Raw genomic sequence first — 21,145 nt, 5'->3', positions numbered from 1 at the left:
AGGCGCCGGTGGGCAGGGGAAGCAGGGAATACGAGATGGAATAATGAGCGTCCGGCATTTTCAAAAGCAGGAGAAGCCGCCGTAGGAGTGTGACAGCCGTGCAGCGCCGCGCCGGTGATCGGTGAGTATGAGAGAGGGGGGAGAGGGAGAGACCGACCGACAGAGAGAGAGAGAGACCGACCAACAGACCGATCGACCGAGAGAGAGAGAGAGACCAACAGACAGAGAGAGAGACTGACAGAGAGAGAGAGAGACCAGGAGTGATTTTACATGATTTCGAACGTTCTGCTGGACATGCTCAGTAGAACGTGACGGAATCCTGCACTGGAATCCGTCGCCAAATGCATGGCGACAGAATCCAGCACCATAGACATTAATTATACCGCTTAACGGATCCCGACGGAATCCTGCCAAGTGCAGTTTTTTACAGAAACAAAAAACGTTACATTGCTCGTTCCTTCCACCCGACGGTCACTGACGGTGTCTGACAAAACGACTTATGTGCCGCGGGGCAGATGCAATGCCAGACCATCCGTTGCAAACCGCCCTTAATAGAAGCCTATGAGGAATAAACGGATTCCTGCAACGGTTACCGTAATTCGTCAAGGCAGCGTATTGCAACGGATGCCGCACAAAACAAGTGTGAAAGTACCCTGATGTGTGTTTTGGATCATTGTCATGTTTGAAATCTGCATGTCTACCTAGGGCACAGAGTGATGGCAGCATTTTTTCTATGAATATAGAGCAGTACATCTGTGAATTCATGATACCATCAATGAAATATACTGTAGCTGCACGACACCAGCAGCACTCATGCAGCTCCACACAAGGACACTGCCACCACCATGTGTCACTGTAAAAAACATGCATTTAGACTAATGAATTAAAAAAAATGCATGGTGCATAACAGTTAAACTTGGTGGTATCAGTGTCCTTGGGGGGCTGCATGTCTGTTCCTGGTGTTGGGGAGCTACATTTCATTGGTGGTATGAAATGCAGGAGAAAATGGAGTAAAAAATGCACATCAGTAAACAATGTTCAATAGAAAATTACAAATTTTTATTAATAACAATATTAAAATGAGAATCCACAACCATAGAACAACCAATGTCCATATTTAACAGTAAGTGGTCCGTATATAGCAATACATATGGTAGATAAGGCAAAGGATGCCAATAAAATAAACGGACGAGAAATACAGTCAGATGGTAATGACTTAATACCCCACGTAGAGAGTAAAAGGGGGACAATCTGATCAAAAATAAAAAAAAATATTGTAAGTACACCAAAACATTACAGCAGCAAACTTTAACTAGCATCATGGAGGTTCAAGCAAACGTACAATATGACCAAATACCTGTCTGTGATTAATCAAATATGACCAAGTAAATGCAGAGACCCCAGTGCATGCTAACCAATTAGGTACAAATATGTCGCAGTGTATAAAAAATAGTGACCATGATCAGATATACATCACCCATATACTCACAGTGTTGGGTAGTCAGAGGACAAAGGTTATCCGTAGCAAAAGAAGACAGGAGACCTAACGTATGTTTCGATTCTTAAAAATAACCTAATACGTGGCTTCCTCAGAGGTCACAATGCCATGTGGATGCCCTGTGGTTTTATAACACCACTAAGTGATCAGATGACCAGGATCTGGCCATGTGACAGTCCAGGGGGCATGTACAATGATGACGTCATGTTTGGAGTCACATGGGGTGATCAGATGACAAGTATCTGGCTGTATGACCATCCGGGGGGGCGTGTACAATGATGATGTCATGTTTGGAGTCAGATGGGGTGATCAGATGACCAGGATCTGGCTGTATGACCATCTGGGGGTGGGTACAATGAGGACATCATGTTTAGAGTCACATAGGGTGATCAGATGAAAAGGATCTGGCCATGTGACCGTCCGGGGGCGTGTACAATAATGACATGTGTTAGAATCATATGGGGAAGACCATGCGACCATCCATGTGACCGCGGCAGTGGCGCATAGCGCGGATGCCACAGGCGCTGGCAACCACATGGAAAAGTCCATGTGACTGGTCACATGACCGCAGTGGCGGCGCACGCGCGGATGCCTCAGGCCCCACGACACCCAACCGTCAATCCCCGCCGCGGACGCACAGGGGCAATCGGCCGATACCCCGGCAAGGGCTCGCACAGATGCAGAAGACGTCGGGAGCCATAGGCCATGAACAATGCGGCAGCAGTGCGTGCGCACTGCAGTCACAGAAACCGGCTCACAAGGGTAGATACATTTTAAGGGTCCAAAACCACCAAAATATATATTGCAATATGGATACTACTCATGTAATAAATAGAAAAAGCAAGTTATCAGTTGCAACAAAACATAATGAAAAAAGTCCATAAAAGGTCCCAAGTTGAATCAATGTTAAATAATGGGTTTACGGCGACAACTGCATAGCCAGTATATAATGATTGGAGCGAAGATAGGTCAAAAACATATTATGAATTTATTCAGATAAGAGTTGGAGGGTTACAGTCATTAGAGAAAAATAACTGTCTTGGCTTGAGTTAATAGATGGAGACAGATAGAAAAAAATAACAGTTCATATCTCTTACATCGCTGTAGTGTGTAAGTCGTCTCGGGATGGTCTGTAGATGGTCTGGTCGGATGGGTCCGTCTTTCTCCTGTCACCTTCTGCCTCTCCCTCCTTCTCCCTCTACCTTTGAAGTGTGGGCTTCTTTTATAACCCAAAACCCCTCCTCCTGATAGCCTTTATCTCTTTACATGGTAACACAAAAACTAACTATCCTTATTTTAGGTTGAGCATTACATCATGTCACGTGGTACGTTTTACCCGCGAAATAAGTGTACCTGCGCACTAGAGACCTGCAACAAAACCTACTTCAATCTATATATATATATAGAAACCCTTTGAGGCTCGCTGAGCTTTGACCTCAGTGTAACAGTAACTTACAGTAAAACGTTTCTCATAGCTATTTCAGCTCATAGCCCAACATTCCAAACAGAATATAGCACTACTTTGACAAACAATGTCAGATGGCTTTGATGAACAACTAGCAGATGAGTTTGGTTCTTACCATGTCAAACTTTTGGTTTAGCATTTTCCAACTTACAGACTCTCCTTAAAGGGACGGGGCAATATATACATATATTTATGAATATATGTACTCCAGTCTATGAATCAATCTCCATAAACTCACTATTTTACAGTCCCCCCTTATATGGAAGTTTGATGAACCCCGGGAAACCCTAACTCAATCGTGTCATCATTCGTATCACATACATTCTTGTTGGAAATTCTAGACCAATATTTGACTTGATAAACCAATCTGCAACTTTCTGTCAAAAAGTCATCTTGCGATTTAACATTCCTCTAAGAATGTTATCTTCCTTTTTCATTTCTATTTTTATGTTCCTATATATCTTCTGAATTCTACACATCACAAAAACTTGATATATAATACACATCAAAACTAATAAAAATATTATTATGATGGGATTAAATAAAACATTTCCAACCGCTGACTGAAAAGATGACTGAGACCAGGAATGTACAGATTTACTAAAACTCTTCCACCAAGTTCTACCTGACATTCCATTCCATTCGTGTTCAATATCACTTAATTCACCTTGTTCATGTCTGAATATAATTTCTGCTTCCTTTAACTGTTTCGTTAATAAATCTAACAAACCCTTGTCTTTCTTTATTTCACTTGTCCACATATCCCAAGGAAAATCATTTATCTGTGATAAATTGAATTGTATCGGAAATGCCGTTAAGTTTCTCTTTCCTATAGAAGTGATATTAAAACTTCCTTCTTTCTTTGAAAGAGATCTCACATCTCCTTCTATACAATACAAACCCATAGGTAGGTTTTCCTTATGTACACAAGCAGAATAGTAAACAGAAACCTTCTCTGTCTCAGACATGACCTGTAAACATATCTTAGTTGGACTTACTGGAGTCACCAGATCATGTAGTGTCTGCAGGGCCGGCTCCAGGTTTTTGTGGGCCCCGGGCGGAAGAGTCCCAGTGGGCCCCATCCACACACAGACACCGATACGAACATGTACATATACATATTTAAAGACAAACTCACAAAAATACATATAAACAGACAAATCTATACAGTCATATACACTTACAGACAGACACACACACACACACACAAGTCTGCTGCATACAGACAGACACACACACACACAAGTCTGCTACATACAGACACACACACACAAGTCTGCTGCATACAGACAGACACACACACACACACACAAGTCTGCTACATACAGACACACACACAACTCTGCTACATACAAACACACACACACAACTCTGCTACATACAGACAAACACACACACACAACTCTGCTACATACAGACAAACACACACACACACACAACTCTGCTACATACAGACACACACAACTCTGCTACATACAGACAAACGCATACAACTCTGCTACATTCAGACAAATGCACACAACTCTGCTACATTCAGACAAATGCACACAACTCTGCTACATTCAGACAAACGCACACAACTCTGCTACATTCAGACAAACGCACACAACTCTGCTACATTCAGACAAACGCACACAACTCTGCTACATACAGACAAACGCACACAACTCTGCTACATACAGACAAACGCACACAACTCTGCTACATACAGACAAACGCACACAACTCTGCTACATACAGACAAACGCACACAACTCTGCTACATACAGACAAACGCACACAACTCTGCTACATACAGACAAACACACACAACTCTGCTACATACAGACAAACACACACAACTCTGCTACATACAGACAAACACACACAACTCTGCTACATACAGACGAACACATACAACTCTGCTACATACAGACAAACACATACAACTCTGCTACATACAGACAAACACATACAACTCTGCTACATTCAGACAAACACATACAACTCTGCTACATTCAGACAAACACATACAACTCTGCTACATACAGACAAACACACACAACTCTGCTACATACAGACAAACACATACAACTCTGCTACATTCAGACAAACACATACAACTCTGCTACATACAGACAAACACATACAACTCTGCTACATACAGACAAACACATACAACTCTGCTACATACAAACACACACAACTCTGCTACATACAGACAAACGCATACAACTCTGCTACATTCAGACAAATGCACACAACTCTGCTACATTCAGACAAATGCACACAACTCTGCTACATTCAGACAAACGCACACAACTCTGCTACATTCAGACAAACGCACACAACTCTGCTACATTCAGACAAACGCACACAACTCTGCTACATACAGACAAACGCACACAACTCTGCTACATACAGACAAACGCACACAACTCTGCTACATACAGACAAACGCACACAACTCTGCTACATACAGACAAACACACACAACTCTGCTACATACAGACAAACACACACAACTCTGCTACATACAGACAAACACACACAACTCTGCTACATACAGACAAACACACACAACTCTGCTACATACAGACAAACACACACAACTCTGCTACATACAGACGAACACATACAACTCTGCTACATACAGACAAACACATACAACTCTGCTACATACAGACAAACACATACAACTCTGCTACATTCAGACAAACACATACAACTCTGCTACATTCAGACAAACACATACAACTCTGCTACATACAGACAAACACACACAACTCTGCTACATACAGACAAACACATACAACTCTGCTACATTCAGACAAACACATACAACTCTGCTACATACAGACAAACACATACAACTCTGCTACATACAGACAAACACATACAACTCTGCTACATACAAACACATACAACTCTGCTACATACAGACAAACACATACAACTCTGCTACATTCAGACAAACACATACAACTCTGCTACATACAGATATGAAATGTCAGGTTTATTTAAAAAAAAAAAAAAGCTGGCAAACACACATAGGTACAATATAAATCAAAATAAAAGGAAAAAAAAACAATGGCAATGCACTTCTGGCCTCCAAGAGTAGCTCTTCTAACCTGGGCTTCTTGTACTCCAATGAACCGGTCCCGGACGGTTTGGACCTGCTTCCGTACTGTACTGCGTCTGCCGTGACTGAGTCGGCCGGTCGTCAGTGACAACAAGGTCCTGAACGAGGCGCTGCCGGTGTGCGTTCCACTGTGGTAGCAGGAAGTGCATCTGTGTGTGTGCTGCTGCTGCTGATGACGACAATCATTCTTTGAAGGCCCGCCCACTGTGCTGTCGTAAGAGGAAACGACGTACGGGGGCGTTCTGACAGCAGCAGGAATGAGACGCACGGCTCCAATACATTCCACTCGTATCAAAGAGGTGAGAGGAGGTGGTCCCATCCCAGCATGCGTTACGCACTAGTAATCAAGTAGGGGAGGAGGGAGGAGAGATGTGCCCCCCCCCACCCGTCTTGCGTTCCACAGTGGAACGCAAATAGCAGGCAGTACGAAGGCCGACAGGGAAAATGAACGGCGCGACGTACTGCAGGTGTCCTAGATAGCGTGAGTGGGCCCCCCTGTCAGTCCAGGGCCCCGGCACTTGCCCGGGTATGCCGCGTGGTGACGCCGGCCCTGAGTGTCTGTACAGTCTCTATTCTCGCATGACAAGAAGAATGATTATGAAAACATGAATGATAAATCACCTTATCCTGTCCAGGTAAACACATCACCTTAGAAACAAAATGCAAACATGAAGAAATGTCTACTTGTTCAGTGTTCACTCCATCAAATGCAAAATCTGTGTACTGCAGTTGATAGAACACTTGTTGTGTGTTGCTCACAGGTATACCCAAAACTGTAACAGGAACAATAGTTCCTTCTCTTCCAATCACCGGGATTAGTGATGTGCCAACACAAATGTTTCGTTCACATCCTAACCACTTATTTACCCACAAATCTGTATGATTCAATGCAAAATCATACTCTACAGGTAAATTTCGCAGTATTCCCAGTGGAGTAATTCCACTCTGTAAAGCCTGTGCAATCAGCTTCAGATTAGAAGAATACTCTATCTGTATCTCCAGGCACGCTTTAGCTACTTGTGTTTCGTGTGTGCTTTCCACGAGAGCTAATGTAGCATCCTGTAGATGTGACACGGAAGAGCCTAGTACAGCAGCTGTATTCATTACCATCTTTTCAAGAAGTTGATTCAGACTCTTCTGAACCTTTACACCTTTTCCTCCAATAAAACCAATATTATCCAAATCTGACTTAAGCGTCTGTATATTCATGGCATTAGTCAGACTTCCCACTGTCCCAATTCCTCCCAGAATTCCTTCTAACACTCCTCTCTTACTCCTAGTCTGAGTAGTTCTTTTCCCAAACCACTGTTCTATCCCCATCTCCATGTTTATGAGATGTGATTGACACTGAGGAAACCTGGTAGAGATCTTCCAATGAGACATATTGAAAGTCCACACCATTGTCATAAATTCTCCATCCCTTAATAAGGACTTGGACTGAAATTGATTAATTTGGAAAGGAGTAGACGGCATGAACCTCGTGTCTGTGCATGCACTATCTGCTGCTGACCAAATATTCACACTAACGTCTTTACAATGTCTGTAATGTGTCTTTGTTTCAACGCAACACTGGTAAACTCCAGAGTCCCTGGAAGATGGATTCTCTATGGAAAAAATGAAAGTATCATCCATCCACCTGATATTACCAATCTGACCTCTGTGAATGACATTAGTTGGACTGTTTAAAAAACTTCCCAAAAACGATGAATTTTTAGTCCATGTCAACAAAGACTCAGAAGGCAATTTCAACCTTGTGTTACATTTTAACATTATGGGTAATGTATTTACTTTATTATGTACTGTCTGTGGTGAAACCCTTATTTCCGGAACTATAGTGTTAGTAACGGTAAACACTACAGATACCTGAACTTGCACAGGTTCCCGTGTTATCTGGAAATTCCATGTTTTAACCCAATCTTTATCTCCTTCTGAAATGGAGAGTAAAGAAGGATCCAGAATTTTCCCAAAAACCTGAGTTTTTAACAAAATTTCTGTTTTGGATCTTCCAAACTTTCCCTTTGCAATCATGTCATTTGTAATATCACCGGACCATACAGCAGGTTCATCACCTCTGATCTCTATGTTCCAGTATAGTACATCTGTAGGAGAACATTCCCATGTACCAGTTTTATTATTGTGTACATATTCTCCTTGTAATTGTGTGAATCTAGTTTTAGGTCCTGCAATAGCATGTAATATTATGTCTGTGTCGTGTATGAAATGTAATTCAATGCAACATTTTGTTCCATATCCCATGCAGATATTTCCTGTTATCTCCACAGAATTGTCCGTGATGTCCTCTGTCAGTAAGTTCCGTGTATCTGATCCTCTTGGTCTTCGTGAATGTTGAATCTCTCTAGTCTGTTCATTCACATCATTGGCGATTGTTCCTTGATGTAACATGTAAACAATGACGAAAATAAAGCAAAGCAGCAGGAACGTAGATCCCATCACGTAGAAGCTTGTCTTGAGCTTGGGAAGATGTTCTTTCTCCAGAAGGCTTGATGTCATCTTTCCTTCACAGTCTTTAGGTTCTTTATTCCAGTTCGTATAGGAATCCATTTCTTCCTGGAAAGAAATGCAGTATCATTATTTTGTCACAAATATTTTGCACTGGTCAACGTGAACCCACACTTTTTGTGTTTTCCGGGTCTTTTTTACCACATTTGACACTCGGTGCACAAGAATCATGACTTGTCCCATAGTCTCAAGGACTTCAAAAGGACCTTCCCAATTACACTCCCATGGACCACTCTTGCGAAAGGTTTTGATCATGACTAGAGCACCTTTCTTGAATTTGGACTCATAGGGTGGCTCCATTTTCTGCATTCTCGATGCCGCATATGGCAGAATCGCTTTCAGGTTCTCCTGCAGCGATCTCAACCATTGGGACCTTGAGATAGCATCTTTTTGTGGAGTGGATAAAAATGGCTCATGTGGAAACCACAATGGCATTTTTCTTCCCGTCATCAACTCAAACGGAGTGAATTGAGTTGTAGAAGAGATTGAACCTCTTATACTCATCAGTATGAAAGGAACCTTGTCAACCCAAGTGTTACCTTTGTCCAAAAGCATCTTTGCAATTCTGGACTTGATTGTCCTATTCATTCTTTCCACAATTCCCGCAGATTGTGGATGATAGGGGACATGAAATTGCTGTCGCGCCCCTAGAATAGCACAAGCAGTTTGCATGATTTTACCTGTGAAGTGGCTACCTCGATCGGAGGTAATCATCCTTGTGATCCCCCAAGTACAAAAGACATGTTGTACCAATTCCCTTGCTGTGGACAAAGCATCATCTTTCCTAACAGGTAATATTTCTACCCATTTTGAGAACACATCTACCACAATCAATGCATACCTGAGACCATGTTTACCTGAGGGTAAAGGACCAATATAGTCTATTTGCAGTGTAGACCATGGACCATCTGCAGGTGCGATCCGTAGAAGTGGTGGCTTCTGTCCTTTAGGTCTTGGATTTATTTGGGCACAAATGAGACATGATAGTACAATACTTTGAACTGTTTCGTCCATTTTTTCCCAATAAAATTTCTCCTTGAGAATGACTAACAATTTCTGTTGTCCCAAGTGACCTAAACTCTCATGGTTGTATCGAGTGAATTCTACCTGTAGATGTTTTGGTACAACTGGACGCAATTCTTCATTTGAACTGTGACACAAAACCCCATTTCCACAGATGAAAGGAGGTTTTGGATCATCCAGAAAAATAACAAGAGAAGGATCTTTTCTCTGTTCTTCTGCAAATGAAGGTATGTACGTGTCTGCTCTTTGAACCGCTGAATTCTCAGAAGGTTCAGAGTCAAACACTTCCTCTCCTGTCAGGGCAGCTTCTTTGGCTAGAGCATCTGCGGTAGCATTACCTACAGATAACTCATCATCAGATCTTTGATGTGCAGCGACTTTCACTATAGCAAATCTATTTGGGGCCCTAGATGCCATCTCAAAAATTGATTCTAGAGTTTCGCGGTGCAACAAGGCTTTGTTGGACGAGTCCACATAGCCTCTCCTTTCCCAAACAGGCAGGTAATCGGTTAGGGATCTGACAACATAGGAGCTATCACTGTAGATTACCATTGGAGTTTGATCATCAGCTTCATTCAGCTGTAGGACCATTCTTACCGCTTCTATCTCTGCCCTTTGAGCTGAGAAATGACTCGGTAACTTGTGTTTTACCACTTGTCCTCGCTTGGAATAGAAAATTCCATATCCTGTGTGATAGTGTCCTTCCAGAAAAAATCTAGAACCGTCTACCAACACAGGTTCATCTGCGTCTTCCGACTGTCGTCTGAAGAGAGATGGACTTGGTTCATGGAACGTTTCTATGCAATCATGGGTTTGTCCTTCATACTGCATCAATTGAGGAAGAACATATTTGGCCTTATAATCTACCTCAATTTGATTTGGAGACAATGAGAGCAACCAATGGGCAAATCTCTGATTTGACACACCTGGGATATTTTCCTCAAAGAGAAGTTTCAGTGTGGAATGTGGCGTTTGGAGAATAACCTTTTGGAACCCGATGATGTGTTGAGTGATTTTTATCGCAAAATACACTCCCACCAGGTGTCTTGCGCACACCTCAAATCCCCTCTCAACAGGTGAGAGAAGCTTAGAGAAGTACCCCAAGATTCTCCATTCCCCCCCTTGCAGCTGCAGCAAAACCACAGAGATACTTGTCTCTGAAGTGTGTGCTTGAAGCGCAAAAGGTGCGTTCTTTTCCACCATACTTAACGCAGGTGCGTGTTGTAGATCATGTTTCAATTGTGTGAAGGCTTTTTCCTGTTCAACACTCCAGGGACCAAAATAATCATCATTGTCACCTTTTAAAAGATCATACAAAGGTCTGGCTTTGTCAGCAAAATTTTCAATGAAATCCCTTGAGTAATTTACAAGTCCTAAAAAATGTCTTAGTGCCTTGTGTGATGTTGGAATCGGAAGAGATGCAATTGCCTCTATTCTGTCCTGTAGGGGTCGCCGTGTACCTGGACTTAGCAGAACTCCTAAAAACCTGACCTCAGTCTGCATCAGCTTGACCTTTTTGGTATTCAGTTTTAAACCTGCATCATGCAGCAGCTCAAACAATTCTGCAAGCAAGATCACGTGCATCTCCTCATCCTCCGTGCTCAACAAGATATCGTCCACATATTGCAATAAACATTCCGGACGAGAAAATTTCGACAAAACGTTCGCTAGCGCCTGATGAAAAATGCTTGGCGACATACTAGCCCCCTGAGGAAGCCTACAGCATACAAATTGCTGATCGAGGTGGTTGAATGCAAATCGATATTGGCAACTTTGCTCAATCGGTATACTGAAAAAACCATTACTGATATCCAATACTGAGAAATACCTTGCCTTAGCATCCAATCTCGACATCATGTCATGTGTATCAGCTACAATCGGTGCTACATTGGGAGTACACTTATTGAACATCCTCAAGTCCAACAACATCCTATAGCTACCATCGCTTTTCAGAACACACCACAATGGATTGTTACAAACCGAATTTGCCTTACGTATGACACCTTGAGCCAACAATTCCTGTATAATCTTCGACATCGGAGCAACTGACTCCGGAGGCAACTTATACTGACGCTGTGGAGGTGGGTCTCGGCCTTCAATTTTGACAATTACATCCTTCATTGTTCCAACCTCATTCCTGTACTGAGCCCATAAAGAAGGAAACCGCTGTACTAACTCAGTCAATACTTCATCACCACCAGTTTCAGGCCACAAATGATCTGCTGACACTACATCGGTCAAACAAATGGTCCCGACATGACTATATTCATCTGGATCAATAACTACCGCCTTACAACCGTTAGAATCTTTCCAAACTGTTTTGTTACTCAAATCAATAATCCAGCCATGCTTTTCCATAAAATCAGTGCCAATTATATTCTCAGTATCCTGACAACACCAAATATCCATTTTCGTTTTCAAAAAACCAGGTATTTCCAAAGAAACATCCTGCGCTAAAGTCACCTTTGTTCCATTTTTACCACTGAAACCAACAATTGTACATACAGGGGAATCTGGCTTTAAATGTAAATCAACATTTGTGACACTCAATTGCGCACCTGTATCAAGGAGAAATGTTACTTCCTGACCTTCAAGATTTACCTTTAAAAATGGTCGACCACAGCTATCCATTGAAACTCGAGTGACGAATTCCAGTGGATGCAGCCTGGGGACCGGCTTTGCTAGTCAGGAGGATGGAGAAGGGAGAAGAGCAGCAGGTGTCTTGCCCCTTCCATCCAATCCCTGTATGGACATTTCCCTTATCTGTCTGGTCAGAGGTGCATATGGTGATTGGTTATTTCTGTTGTCAGTATGAGTGGGCGTGTATGGTGATTGGTTATTTCTGTTGTCAGAAGGTGGAGGCGCTGAAGATGGGGGAGGTGCACTGGATGTGTTTGGCATCAGTCCATTTTCCTTACCCAGCCTTTCCTCAACTCCCGCCCTCAGGAATTTCTTGCATTCCCACTTCAGGTGTCCGGGTTGGCCGCAAAAAAAGCAATGAATTGTGCTTTTCCTGTTACCCCCCCCTGAATTCTTGTTTTTAGAATTCAACACCGGTCTTTTGTTGTTTTTGATCTGTTTTTCCTGGGATACTAATGTGTCAGTGTTCCCTTCTATCATGGCTATTTTTGATTTTACCTGATTTTGCTTCATTCGTCTACGTATTCTATCAATAAATGACGTGGCCTCTCGTAAACTTTCCATCCTAGAAGCTATTTCGAATGAAGCAGGGTCCAAATATTTAAACTTTTTAACAAAGGCCTTGATCATGGAAGGCGGTTCTTGATCAGATCCGATTTCCATTATCAAACGATATCCTTGCTCGAATTTCACTAGGAAGACAAACGGATCCTCCTGTATGTGTGTCTTAAGGTTTTCTAACAATTCGACTGTTGGGGTAGTCTCTCCTGTGGTAAAGAGAATTAACTGTCTCAGCCTATCTTCCTTTGTGTCATGGATCAGGTCATTGTGTTCGTCAGTCCTAGGTGTTGCTTGTAACCTTTTTGCCATGTGGGAGGGAAGCCATACCCTATAAATCTTGTTCCTCTGTTCATTTGTTAGATTATATTTATCGGAATGTGACTCAAAAATGTCCGCATTATGGAAGGCGTCCATTTTATCATCATATTTCGGTATGTCCTTAATGATTTTCATTAATTGGTCATGGATTTTAATGTTAAGACGGGCGGCCTTATCATGTAACTTCTTTTTCCGAAGTTCCCCCTCATTCAGACTCTCGTCCTCGGCCGTATCCAGCCTGTCCGGGATGTCTGAACCTGAAGCTTCTGTCTTGTTCTGTCTCGTATTAACAGATACATATTTAATATCTTTCCGTAGTTTTGATATTAAATCTGCTCTTGTTTACAACTGATCCTCCAGATGTTCGATATGTTCTGCTAATATCGAACAATTTGGACAATCTGTTGTTTCTGCATCTGTGACGTGTGTGTCTGTTGTATTGGGCGTGCCTGTTGTTATGGGTGTGTCAGTCACCATACAGATAGTGCGTGCATATGGCTGTGCCCCACCCACCATGGAATTGTAAGTGTATACCATACCCAATACATTCTGTATCTTTTTCTGTAACCGATTTATAGTAAAAAACTTTTTATCTAGCTTAAGATTCTCAAGTTCACATTGCCGGTACAGATTTGACCATAACTGTGCGTCACTATGTGTATGATCAAATAAATACTCTACATGACAGTTACTAAAATAATCATGAATAAACTCCATTTCTCACCAATATGTGATGCTTGTCTTTGAATGGCTTCAACCGTCTTATGGATGGATGGTCCTGGGATGGCTTCAACCGTCTTATGGAAGGATGGTCCTGGAATGGCTTTGACACATACGACCTCCGTGCGGCTTGTCACGTTAACCCTCTCTTAGGTTCTGATGTGGACAAAGTGTATCGTCTTTGCCTGCATTACTTGGACAGAAATTACTCACAAACTCACAGACCCCCCTTCTTGGACAAAGGGCAGGGAATGACGTGAGAGAAAAGAAAAAAAAAGTCCTTCTGCAAGAATAGGCAGCGTGAAAAAAATCACCTTGCACAGAAAACAGCTGTGTTTCACAATCATTCAGGCTGGTGCTCGCCAAATGTTAAATAATGGGTTTACGGCGACAACTGCATAGCCAGTATATAATGATTGGAGCGAAGATAGGTCAAAAACATATTATGAATTTATTCAGATAAGAGTTGGAGGGTTACAGTCATTAGAGAAAAATAACTGTCTTGGCTTGAGTTAATAGATGGAGACAGATAGAAAAAAATAACAGTTCATATCTCTTACATCGCTGTAGTGTGTAAGTCGTCTCGGGATGGTCTGTAGATGGTCTGGTCGGATGGGTCCGTCTTTCTCCTGTCACCTTCTGCCTCTCCCTCCTTCTCCCTCTACCTTTGAAGTGTGGGCTTCTTTTATAACCCAAAACCCCTCCTCCTGATAGCCCTTATCTCTTTACATGGTAACACAAAAACTAACTATCCTTATTTTAGGTTGAGCATTACATCATGTCACGTGGTACGTTTTACCCGCGAAATAAGTGTACCTGCGCACTAGAGACCTGTAACAAAACCTACTTCAATCTATATATATATATATAGAAACCCTTTGAGGCTCGCTGAGCTTTGACCTCAGTGTAACAGTAACTTACAGTAAAACGTTTCTCATAGCTATTTCAGCTCATAGCCCAACATTCCAAACAGAATATAGCACTACTTTGACAAACAATGTCAGATGGCTTTGATGAACAACTAGCAGATGAGTTTGGTTCTTACCATGTCAAACTTTTGGTTTAGCATTTTCCAACTTACAGACTCTCCTTAAAGGGACGGGGCAATATATACATATATTTATGAATATATGTACTCCAGTCTATGAATCAATCTCCATAAACTCACTATTTTACAATCAAATAGGTAGGTTCCATATGAGATGTAGTTCACCTGACGAAGGGCTCAAGCAATGGATGCACCCCAACAATTCCCCATGATGGCAACAGACAAGACAACCAGGCATGCAGATCTGCAGAGGAGGCAAAAGATTTATTTAAAAACAATATATAAAAGAGAAAGAAAAAAGGGAGAGAAAGAAAAAGAGAAAAAGAAAAAAGGAGGATGAGCAGTCACAAAAACGTCGAAAAGCGTCTCATTAAGACCCATAGGGACGAGCGTGTCAAGAGTCACAATCCATTTAATTTCACATTGGGCCAAATGCCGTTTTAAGTCCACTCCCCTGATCTCTCCATGAGTGATGTCAATTCTCAAATTTTTAAGGATCCAGGGTCACAACCATGCTGTATTTTAAAATGCCGTGGTAAGGTTTTAAGTAAAGACATATCAGTGATACCCCTCGCAGCCCCAATGTGCCTAACGTGCTCCTTGACCCTAACACGTAGTTCACGTGTAGTGAGTCCCACGTAGGCCAAGAAGCATGCACAGGTGGCAAAATATACAACATATGTAGTGGAGCAAATGTATATACTGCTTAATGACGTAACATCTTGCCCCATCTGACGAATGGAAGGTGGTACTGCGAAGAACATTCAGGCATGCGAGGCAGTGTCCACAAGGAAAACAACCATGGAGGGGACCACTGGCTCCAAAGGGGTTTAAGGGTGGGGGGATATAGTGACTCCTGACAAGTACGTCCCTGAGATTTTGGGATCTGCGTGCGGTCATCAAGGGCTTATCAGGGAGAATGGAGGCCAAGACAGGGTCTGATTTAAGCACAGGCCAATGCCTCGCCAACACCCCCCTCATGGTCTCCCACTCATGGTTATACGTTCCTGTATAGCGGATGTTAGTGTCACAACCCCCTTTTTTTTCCATTGATGGTATCATGAATTCACAGATGTACTGCTCTATAGAAGATGCTATCATCACTCTGTGCCCTTGGTAGATGTGTACTTTCTATAAATGCAATCTAATGTAAAAATACTAGCAAAAATTTTAGCTAATCAACTCTAGTCTTGTATCCTTCAGATTATTCATAGAGACCTGTCACATGTATGACACGGTAACAAGGGATATGGGCTCTCAGACTAAGGGCCCTAAACTGTCCCTTATTCCAGGGGTAAGCTCGTTGGTAGCCAGGCCTGAACCACCAACATGACCCTGACTCCTGAGCAGCCCTTGTCTAACACCTCCTCTCCCCCACTCCCCGGGAGAGCTGGGACTGGAGTAAAGAAGCCCACAAATACCAACAGAACAGGGGAAAACCAAAGCTCAAACTGACTGCAAGTACACACAAAGGAAGAGACAGTACGTGCTCAGGGAGAAATAAAGTACAGGGAGGAAATAAACAAACAATAAGGTTATTGCCACGGCACACCATATAGCATACAACCATTCACCAATAACGGGGTCATCACGTACAAAGACCGATAACGCTGGAGCAGAGCTAGTGCTATCTTTGGCATGTGAGGCTAGGTTCCACCATCTTTTAAATGGCGGAGGCAGCTTTGATAGGACATCAACAACCTGTGACCCCTGCAGCCATTCACCAGCAGGAATTAATTCCTGCTAAACCCAAGAGCAGAGAGTACAAAACAGTCAACGCCCGCCTCTGGCTGAGCAACTAAGAAGCATTAGGTTGCCTGCCAGACTCTGCAATGTGAATAGAGTCTGGAGTCGCCATGACAAGACCAAATTGGGTGGGAAAATCAACGGCTCTTAACATTTGAGGTCTGTTTACATCCCTCCCGTCAACTCATGTAAATGGAAATGACAAGTGCTGGTTTCCTTGGATGCTAATAACATGGGTTAAACCTTTATATTTGGTAGGGCATGTATGGGTCTATGGATATATTTCAATGTTTTCCCCCTATATAGGGGCATACAACAGGGGTACTCATTATCCACAATGTTATATGTTCTTATAGTGGAACCATTGGCTGCCTTTTTCCACTGTAACCCAGAGATCACAGGCTTCATTCAAGGCAAAATTGTATGAATGCGGATTATATCCTCCTGCATCTGCAGGAGGCTGAAGTATCTCTTCCGATGGCACTGAACTCGATAGGTGAATTTGGTCTCATCTATGGCCTAAAGATTAATTGGGATAAATAGATAACTGTGCCACAGAAAGTACAACTAAACACCCAACAAGGTACACAAGGCTGGTAAAAGTATAAGTGAATCTAATTTCTACAAATATATGAATGTTATGAAGCAAAGTAAAAAAATAATTCAAAATAATAAATAACATTTAAAAAGTGAAAATAATTTCAATATAATGCTTGAAATCACATAACATAACATCAAGTTGGCATCAGATTCTCTGTATGGGTGATGAAAGACAAGTCCTATAAAGGCAGTGAAAGAAAACCCCCTGCGGAATAGCTAAGGGTAAAGACACAAAGATGAAACAATTAAAATAGTGTAAAACATATAGAAATAAGAACATAATCATAAAGAGAGAACAATCAGAGAGCTGAAGCAGAACTGAGGGTCTCTTTGAGATCCTGTGGTTGCAAAGTATTAACCCCTTAATGACGGAGCCAATTTTGACGTTCCTGACCAGGCCAAATTTTAGAAATCTGACCACTGTCACTTTATTTCTCAAAAGTACCCTATGGTAACACTACCTGGGTTAGACATGAAAAACGCTAATGAATCATCCAAATTCTTGAATAAATTCAAAATATTCTTTATTGTGACAATTATTTTTATTCAAACAGGAGAAGACACCACAAAGGAATCAGTATTACACTCATATAAAAACACACAGGTTACAAAAATAGCTATTTGCCTATATATGAAAATATAAATAGTAGAAAATAATTCACGATTTACAAAATATACAAAATTTCTTCCAAATCGCCTTATAGTTAATGGAGATCTAAATGGTACTTATCCTATCATATAGGGTTAAACTGCACAGGTGCCAATAATAATAATTCAATAAATTCAATATTGGATACTATATCTTAATATATCCATATAAATATGAATACAGTCTATCAGAATGTATCTAATCAGAAAAATGAACACGTATTTTATTATATATATCTTTACATTTTTAATTTTTTATCATAAACACCCATGTGGGTATATAAAAAATTAATAGAATCCAGATGGCTCTAAATTCAGTTTCCTGATTACATACAGCTGGAAGCTCATAAAAATATATCCACTTATGAACAAAACAAACCAAATGGCCCTGTAAAAAATGGTAGTGGTACTATAACCATCAACCGATGAATGGACGGTATTCCAAAATCAACCTTATCAGACCCAAATCAAGGTGCAAAATTCACATACAGGAATATCGGTCCCGAATCACTGATCAGCTGATGGACAAGCACGCTGAAATCATTAACTTATCCAGTGACAGATTTGTATGTCATAAAATCACACCCGTAGCGGCGCCCCGCTAATAGCGGAGAACTATTAAATCGCGCCACACCACTAAGTGTATATGACAGTTCAAAAATATAAGGCAGAATTCATTTAGACGGCATTTTACCTGAGCGGTGGATGAACCTTGCCTCTACCCCGACGTATGTTTCGCGCCTGCTTTTTCCTGCTTTATGATGTAATAACTCTGGAACACTTCAATGGATCCCAGTGATTCTGAGATTGTTTTTTCATGACACATTTAATTTTATATATAACAGACCCAGAGTAAGTAAAATGCCGAACAGTACTTAGATGTATTAAAATTATTATCTTTATTAATTAACAGTAAAACAGTAAGAATTACAATTCAGCAATAGTGCCTGATGACAGGGGACCTGGTGTGGCTACAAAGCTAGGTGACGTAACACATGAAATTGAAATAATGACATTGTGATGATACCTGCCAAATAATTACATACAGTATAGTTAATGTACAAATTGCACATCACCTAAGGGTGATGACTTGATCAAACTTGATCAAACACATACACAAAAGGCTACAAAGGAGTATCAATGCATCATATCCTAAAACAATGCTGAAGGAGACAGTATAAATAGTAGTTAAAGGGTATATCTGGGATTTAAAAAAAAATAAATAAAAATGTGTCTAACAAGTAGGTAGTTGCCACCTACCTGCCTGTTGTGCCCAGTGCTGTTCTTTGCTGACACAGAGAGGTCATAGACTACTGCCGATGATGTCACGATAACAGAATGGTGGCTTCCCTTCCACTCTGCTCTGAAGACAGGGCAGGACAGCTGACGTCACGCTGACAGCCGGCTCCCCCAGTTAGGCAGCAGGGAGCTGGCTGTTAATCAGCATGAAGTCGGCTGTCCCACCATGACAGCTGAGCGGAAGAGAAGCCGCTGCTCTGTTCACTAAGCCACTGTATTGCTGGCAGGAGAAGTCTGTGCTGGCGAAGAACGGCATTGGGAACAACAGGCAAGTAGGTGGTGACTACCTGCCTCTTAGTGTTTAGGCACATGCTTTTTTGTAAAGTCCCAGATATTCCGTTTAAGTGAAATTAGAAGTAAATCTTATTGCACATTCTCCGCATAAGGTAGTCAAAGGTAAAGATAATTATATAAGGTAAAAAGCATGAGTAGATCAATTGGTTGCCTGAGATTAGAAAGGTAATGGTATGCTAGGTGCCAGTCACTATGTCCCCCCACCCCGACACACATTTTGCCCTGCTTTTTTGGGGATGTGCCTTTTCTAATCTCAGGTAACCAATTGATCTACTTATGCGTTCTACCTGATTTAATTATCTGTAACCTCTTACTACCTCATGCGGAGAATGTGCAATAAGATTTATTTCTAATTTCACTTAACTACTATTTATACTGCCTCCATCTGCATGAGGTTTTGGCATATGGTGTATTGATGTTATTTTGTTAGGATGTTTGAAGGGTTAAACGTTTAGCAGCAATTTCTCATTTTTTCAAAAAATTACAAAATATGTTTCTTTAGGGACCTATTCCAGATGTAAATGGAATTTTAGGGGCCCATATATTGGAAACTCCCCAAAAAGTGATACCATTTTAGAATCCACACCCCTCAGATACTTTAAAACTGCTGTCAGGATTTTTTTAACCCTTCAGGTGCTACACAGGAATTAATGCTACGTGAAAAAAAAAAAATTGCAGAATTGTAGTTTTTTCTCTAAAATGTTGCTTTAACCCCAATTTTAGCACTTTTACAAGGGATAGCAGGAGAAAATAGACCCACAATTTGTTACCCAGTTTCAGCTGATACCCTAAATGTGGTAAGAAACCTCTACACACGGCAGGGCACTAACCCTGTGCTCTCCCGGTGAGCATTACACTAAGAGTGCTAAAAATAATAAGAGACGAGAAGGCCTCGGCAGTAGTAATAGTATCATTCTGGCCTTGTAGAGCTTGGATCTCACGTTTGCTGGAAGCTCCCTCTCAGAGCAAACACACTTTCTCAGCATGGATCCACTCACTCTCATCCAGAAATGTATCATCTGACGGCCTAGAAATTGATAAACAATGTCTACTTAAAGGGTCTTTCAGAATTGGTCATCAATACCCGTCTTGCATCCCGTAAACCATCCACTAATAAAACCTATAACAGAATCTGGGGGATCTTCAGAAGTTGGTGTTTTGATAATAGAATTATGATTTCTGTGATTTCAAATGTTTTAGATTCTCTGCAACAAGGTTTCAAAGACTGTGGAGAAAAAGGCGCATAGGGTCTTACCAGATAAAAAACAGATAATGATAAAAAGGTGCACTCACCTATAGGGGTTGTGAAAAAGTCACAATACCTAAATTCGCATACTCATGGATGGAGATAGCTGCAGCCCCGCAGGAATTTCAGACACATTTTTCAAAGGAAAAACGGAGGTCACCACCGCGCTTATCACCATGCAGGCCGGAATTATTAATCCAAGTCATTTATTGCAGGCACATATACAGGTCGATGCGTTTCAGGGGTCTCTGCCCCCTTCTTCAGAACAGTATATAAGTGACAAGGATACTGTACAAAAAAGCGGAATGAGCAGGTATATATACTCCTGGATGTACACGTCATAAAACCTCCCTCCAGTTCAAAAAAACTGGCGGGATCCTTATCCGTACACAGAACTG

Source organism: Anomaloglossus baeobatrachus, chromosome 5 (genome assembly GCF_048569485.1).
Source record: "Anomaloglossus baeobatrachus isolate aAnoBae1 chromosome 5, aAnoBae1.hap1, whole genome shotgun sequence".
Classification (NCBI taxonomy): Eukaryota; Metazoa; Chordata; class Amphibia; order Anura; family Aromobatidae; genus Anomaloglossus; species Anomaloglossus baeobatrachus.
The sequence above is the reverse complement of the archived record's forward strand: the minus strand, read 5'-3'. Positions refer to the sequence as shown.